The following is a 7,580-nucleotide window of genomic DNA, read 5'->3' on the forward strand; positions in this document are numbered from 1 at the left end:
GTCCTCCTAAATGTCAGTGCACTTGAAGTGTTTTCAGCAACTCTGTTAATGCTGATAAGGAAGTCCTCAGCCTCTATTAATACACATTATTTAAAGTCAAAATAAATAGGACATACATGAGAGTGAATTTCAATCCATAGTTTCATCAAAGTGATGGACACTGTATTAATGATTTTATTTGTAATTTTTCTGCAGAAAGGCACTAGTTGATCCTATATGCACATGATAATAATGAGATTCATTTTATACATCTTCCTCTGAGAACAGGAAGTCATTAAATTGAAAAGTAGTTTAAAAAGGACTCAAATCACCTAAAGGCAAATTTTTAGTCAATGATGATAAATTTCGTGACTACCTGCTAGATGCCGATAGTCATGTTTATAGTTCATATAAAATAATGATTACTTTCTATAATTCTAGGTAATTCTTTCCATGAGCAAATTAAAAATTAAACTATTAATGTTGTAAAGTTTGTCTTTAATATTTTTCTATCTTAGGCAGTAAAAATAAATTTGAGCATCACAATTTAAAGTTCTAAACTAAGTACATGAAGCCGAATGTAATGGAAATAATAAATGATAGAAATTTAGAGTACCTTGAGGGTGTGTGGCCTGTTAAAAAACTAATGTTAGATTTGTGAAGATTAATGACAGAGATGAATCAGAATCTCTGTGCAACAGAAATCTCTATCATCTTGTGTATAGTATTAAAACATTGTTTTCTCTGTTTCATTGGCATTCTTAACTAGAAGATAGTAAGTGGTTTATTTTTGGGGTAAGGGGTTGCCTTATATTACCAAAAGTCACTCTGGTTTATGTATTTATGTAGTACTTTAAAGGCATAAAGCTCTTTCATATTCTTAACATTTGGTTCTCATATCACCGATATGAAATATGTAGGGCGTATATTTGTATTCTCATTTACAAATGAAGAATTTCACTTGCAATGAATACATACAGCTTGTAAGTAGTGGAGACAAGGCTTGAACGTACACCTTTAGATTTCAAGTTAAATTGTCCTTCAGGGACTTTAAAGCCATAGCCTGATAGTAGATTTAAGAGTAGTTCATTATTAGCTCAGATTGGGTCTTTTGACAAACATACAAAAAAGGAAGAATGATATATATCTCTGTATATATATATCTTATATATATCTGTAGGCCTTAGGTTTCTTTTGGGTAAAAGCAAGACAATAGGACTTTTGATTTTTTAATATTCTTTTAGTGATCTAATGTAAAGTGTACTTGAATAAAATTCGAAACCTAAAAGCAACAAATGAACAGGACAAACAAACAGAGACTCATGGACATGGACTATAGACTAGTGGTTACCAGGTAGCGGGTAAGGGAGAGGGGGGAAGTAGACTGGGTGAAGGGGGTCAAATATGTGGTGACAGAAAGAAATCTAACTATGGGTGGTGAACACACAGTGTAAATATATATATGCCTTACTGTTAAAGTGTACTGCTGAAACTTATTGGATTTCGTTAACCAATGTCACCATAAAAAATTAATTAATTAAAAAAATTCTGTCTACACTTGGGAGAACACGTATGGGCAACCTAAGTATCATATATGATTAATATGCAAAGAAGCATAATATGCAAAGAAACAGCAGCTTACAAATCAGTAAGAAAAAAATGCACAATAAAAGTATGCAAAGTATACAAAAAGAAAATTCATAGAAAATTATAAATACGATCAAAATATATGAAAACACATACAACCTCTTTGACAATTAATAATGAGACTGTTTTCCAATAGATTAGCAAATTGTTAATATTAAATGTTGACAAAGATATGGAGGAAAGAGGTTCTCTTTATAGTTAGTAGAAACATAAAGTGGTGAGTTAATTTAGAGGGTGGTTTGGCAGCATTTATTAAAAGAAATCAAAATGTCCTATCTTTCAAGTTTTTCATTCCTAAGTATTATTCCTATTCACAAAATATTTGTATTTGCACATGAATGGACAGGTTCAAGGGTGTTTATTACAGCATTGTTAGAAATACTAAAAAGCGAAATGTCTGTCAATTTAAGGATATTTAAATTATGCTTCATATATTCCATGGAATATTAAACAAAAGATAAAAAAATGAGGTATCTGTGGGTGCTCATGAAAAATACTCTAAAGTTTATTAAATGAAAAAGACAAAATATGCAGTATGATTATGTTTATATAACTTTACCTCCCCAAAATAAAACCCCCAAATATATTTTATACATACATGAAATCATAGAAAGAAGTGACAAATACCTACCAAACCATTAATGTCAGTTTCCTTTGAAGAAGGAAATAAACTTGGGGGTTGAGATAATAGTATAACAGGAAGTTCACTTTTGCTACGTATACTTCTTTATTAAAAAATTATAACCAGCAATGTATTTGTATTTATAATTTATAACAGATGGGCTAAGGCTTCAGATTTGGGATTGTTATTCTCCATTCATTATATGAAGAGAAATGTGATGTCCGTTTGTCCCATTAATAGTGATTTTAATTTGATCACATGGTTAAGATGGTCTATGGTATTCCTGTCAAAAATATATAACCTGAATATAATTATAAGGAAACACCAGGCATACTTAACAGTTGGATCCTGGCAATCAGAGCCTCCTCAGCCTCTCTCCTGACCTTAGGATGTATGCTCTGCCCACCATTCCCACAGCGGGAGCTGTTTTAAGGACTTAGTCTTTAGTGAATAAGGTGTTGTTAAGAGCACAGGATTGTATATGTGACTGAACCCAATTAAGGCCTCCATATAAACTTTTAAGGTTCCAATGGGTGGGGCAGAGGTCCACTTATCTTGGAGTCATCCAAAGCAAGCTTTGTATGTAAGTTCCGTTGCTTATTTAAACCTGCCATCTACCAATCTGGAGTGGTCTGTCTCTTCCTGGTCCTCTGTGCACAAAGGCCAGTTTGTGAACCAACACCAATTTGAGAGACTTTTTAAAAATATCAATGTGAAGAAATGCAAAATATGATTGTGAAACTGTTCCAGATTAAAGGAGACTAATGAGACACGACAAAGAAATATGATCCAGAATTTTCTTTTGCAATAAAGAACAATATTGAACAACTGGAGATATCTCAATAAGGTCTGTTGATTAAAACATACAAATTAATAATTAATACTTGACTAATTAATAAACTTACTAATAATTAATATTAGGTATAAAATTCTAGGGTCTTTTTTTTCTTTCAAAATTTGACTGTATTGTTACACTATCTTTTAGCAATATTGCTTCTATTGATAGCCTGAGGCTAACCTACTATGTAAATTTTTGTTTTCCTACCTGAATGCCTTATAATTCTTTCTTTGTTCTTGCAGTTCAGTAACTTTCTGAAGGCATGTCTCAGTGCTAATCTTACTGTATAGATTTTTTTCCTTGAACATTATATACTTCTTTGACCTTCAGAATAAAGCTATCATTTCAGGATTTTTTCCTTCTATTTTAGATTTGAATATTTTTTTTCTATTTGTTCACTTCTCTTTTTAAGAAAAAAGTACCAATGATGTATTTGTTAGGTATCTTTATCTATGTTCCATGTCTATTATCATCTGTATATTTGATTTTAAATCATTGTCCTTTCATATTTTGTTTTCTGTGGATTGCAATATCTTATTCACTATATCCCTGCCTGAGTTTTCAATTGTATGTGTGTGCATGCATGAGAGAGAGAGAGAGAGTGAGTGTGTGTGTGTGTGTGTGTGTGTGTGTGTGTGTGTGTGTATGTTTGGATGCTAACCTGGTTTTTGTCTCTACTGTGCTATTTTTCTCTTCCTTTTTTATTCTGAGCTCCTAAGTTCACTTTTCACTTCTTTCTGTAGTCTCTTCTTTGAACATTTTGAATCTACTTGTTGACCTTTTTTTTAAAAGAGAGTTCAGTGCTGTAATTTGTTTGAGAAAATGGAAACTCTTTGTCTGACTTCATGTTTCAATTGCTAAATTTCCATTTGGTTTGTGTTCCTTATCTGCCTCTTCATATCTTTCTCCTAGATTTTATATATATTTCATATTGCATATTACATAATTCTTTCTGATTATGACATCCTCAAATAAAATTACTTACCTCCTGAAAAAATAGATTGAGAACAGGAGAGGAGATATGGGGAAAGAAGAGATCTATGACTATACACAATTACTATTTGTGGCCTTGAAAAGGCTTTCATCAAATTTGTAATTTTATTACTTTTTTTTATCTTGGACATATCAGTTTTTCTAGAAGGATGGTGTGGCTCCAGACAAAGTCTCTTAAAGATATAGGCTATCTGTGTTAAAATCTAGTAATTGTCATTTCTTCTTCCCAATCACTCATTCACTCTTCACTCTTTGCTCTGCTGAAAATCTAGAGAGTAAATAATAGAAATAGTGTGACAGCATGATTTGACCCTTGACACTTAATGATATCTAAATATTAAAAGGAATCAAATTTTCTCAGGACTGCCATCTCTTTTCCTGCTACCCATACAACCTTCAGATTTTGACATTCTAATCAGGTTGAACTCTGGATTGAGATACCTTTTGGGGGAAATTCTGCACTTGCCAGAGTCCCAGTAGGCATGACTTCGCTCTCAGCACTTCTCCTCCTGATTCAGAGTGTTTGACAGGTGAATTTCACTGTATACGCTTTGCAATTGAGAGAACTTAATTCATTGAATATGGATTATTTTCTCTGTTTTTTAATTTTTTTTTGGTGAAGTTTCTGTTGTTTTGTAAGAAAGATGTGGGAACAAATAAAAATGCCTTTATTCAACAATGTAAACATAAAATTATTTGGGGAGTAAACTTATTTTCTGTATTCTTATCTTCTTTAAATTGAATAGGAGCCTATAACATATTATGGAAAATTTTGAAGTAAAATTCAAAAAAGTTTAAAATCTTGGAGAAAATAAAAGTAGTTGGATTCAGATTTTCTATGTGAACTTTACAATCTCGGGTTATGGGCAATGTACTGTATGCTTATGAATATGTATTAGCTACAATACAGATTTTGCTTAAAATTTTTTACTTGAAAATTTCATAGTAGGAGGCAGCCAGAATCTGCAATTATGCTACCATTTAGTGTTGTGTAAAATTCCACTTGATGCTAATTATACTTAATGATTATACTTCTTAACAGTAATTACAGTAGAAAATCTGTAAACCAGAATTATCTTTATTCATTTGGTAGGCTGGGTTTTTAGTAAGAAAAAGAGATGTAAAACTTTAGCAATATAGATGTCCCGGCCATAAATTATATTTATCAACTGAATAATATCTAGACTAAATCATTTAGTGCTACATTAGAATTATAAAGTTCATGGTGAGTTCCATATGTTTTTTCTTATTAACCTCCTTGCTTTTATAAGGTAATGATGAGAGACAAGTAATTTCTATAGCTCTAAAATTTAAAAAAATTAAAGACTGAATTCGAATGCTATCTTTGGTAGTGGAAGCTTGCACAATTCAGATCAGTCCTTTCACCACAGAAACGAATAGATATGGGGAAAATAATTATTTAAAAACTACGTAAACTCAAACATAAGACCTGATATCATAAAAATGCTAGAAGAAAACATAAGGAAGAAGTTTTTTGACACTGGTCTTGGCAATAATTTTTTGAATATGACAGCAAAAGCACAAACCACAAAAAGCAAAAGTGAGCAAGTGGGACTACACCAAACATAAAAGCTTCTGCACAGCAGCAAAAGCAATCAACAAAATGAAAAGACAGCTTACAAAATGGGAGAAAATATTTGCGAACCTTATGAGGGGGGTTGATATCCAAAGTACATAAAGAACTCAAAAACTTAATAGCAAATATCAAACAATTTGATTTAAAAATATGCAAAGGAACTAAATAGACATTTTTCCAAAAAAGACATCTAAATGGCCGACAAGTACATTTAAAAATGCTCAACGTCATTAGAGATCAGGGAAATAAAAATCAGATCACCTCACAACTATTAGAATGGCTATCATCAAGGCAAGAGATAACGAGTGACGGGGAGGATATATAGAAAATTGAACCCTTGTGTACTATTGGTGGAATTGTAATCTGCTGTAGCCACTATGGAAAACAGAATGAAAGTTTCTCAAGAAATTAAAAATAGAAACTACCATAAGACTCAGCAATTTTATTTCTGGATATATACCCAAAGGAAATGAAAACAGAATATTAAAGAAATATATGCACTCCCATGTTTACTGTAGCATTATTCACAATAGTCAAGATACGAAAACAACCTAAGTGCCTATCAATGGATAACTAAAGAAGATACAGTGGGCTATTATTCAGCCATGGAAAGAAGGAAATCTCCATTTGTGACAATATAGATAGACCCTGAAGACATTACACCGAGGTGTCAGACAAAGAAAGACAATTACTGTGTGATATCAGTTATATGTGGAATCTAAAAAGCCCAAATTTGTAAAAATGATGAGTAAAATGGTGATTACCGGGGGCTGGGGGGTGGGGGAGATGTTGTTTAAGGGTACAATCTTACAACCAGTAGATATTTAAGCCATGGAGATCTAATGCACAGTGTAGTGATTATAGACAGCAATCTTGTATTAAAAACATCAAACTTGCTAAGAGACTAGATCTTAATTTTTCCCTCCACAAAAAAAGAAATAATTGTAGGACCCAATAGAGGTGTTAGTTAATGCTACAATGGCAATCATACTGCAATATAAATATATTAAATCAATATGTTGTATACCTTAAACTTACACAATATTATATGTCAAATATATTTCAATTTTAAAAAAACTATTTAAAATCATTGGAGAACAAAAAGATAGCACAGAATTAATGGGCCAGAAACAGGGAAGGACAGAGGCACAGAGAGGTGAAGCAGGTATTTGTGGCCCCCTTTCCTCAGTGTTCTTTGTGGATTTTGTAGCTGTGACAGCCCCACTGAATTGGGTGAACAGCAGTTGGTTTTGTACCCTGGAGGGTCCATGGGAAGGAGTTGCAAAACTCCCTGCTGAGCCCCCAAAGGACTGCATCATAGTAGTAAAGATGAATAATAAGTGGCCATGATTTTCAAAGATGGCTCAGTGTAAATTCACCTCAATTCATTGAAACTGGATTGAGGAGACCTCAGGTTACTAGTGGCCCCAGGTGGCTGGCAGAAGCAAATATAAATTCTGCCTAGAGAAATATTACATCATCGTCGTTCTTAAAATATTATTTCCACAAACAATTTTACAAATAAAATGCTTATTTACCATAAAACATAATTTGGAAAATGAGAAGATAAGACAGCACAAAAGAAAATAAATAAACAGTAAAGATTTTTGCTATTGAATTTATCAAAGACTAAAATATAGAATACTTAAAAACAATGGCCAGATGTCAGGGCATAAAGCCAATGTTAAAAAATCAAAATCATACTTAGAACTAATTGCCACCTTGTCATTATGCTAGAAATCAATAATAAGATAATCAGGAAATCTCAATGTTTGAAAAGTAAGAAATACATTGCCAAATAATTGGTAAGATGAAGACAACATAATGAAAACATCTCAAACTGAATGATAAAAAATAATTTCTAATAAAACCAGTGGGATGCAGTTAAAGCCCTACTTAGAGGG

This window comes from Pteropus alecto, unplaced genomic scaffold, assembly GCF_000325575.1.
Source record: "Pteropus alecto unplaced genomic scaffold, ASM32557v1 scaffold103, whole genome shotgun sequence".
Taxonomy (NCBI): domain Eukaryota; kingdom Metazoa; phylum Chordata; class Mammalia; order Chiroptera; family Pteropodidae; genus Pteropus; species Pteropus alecto.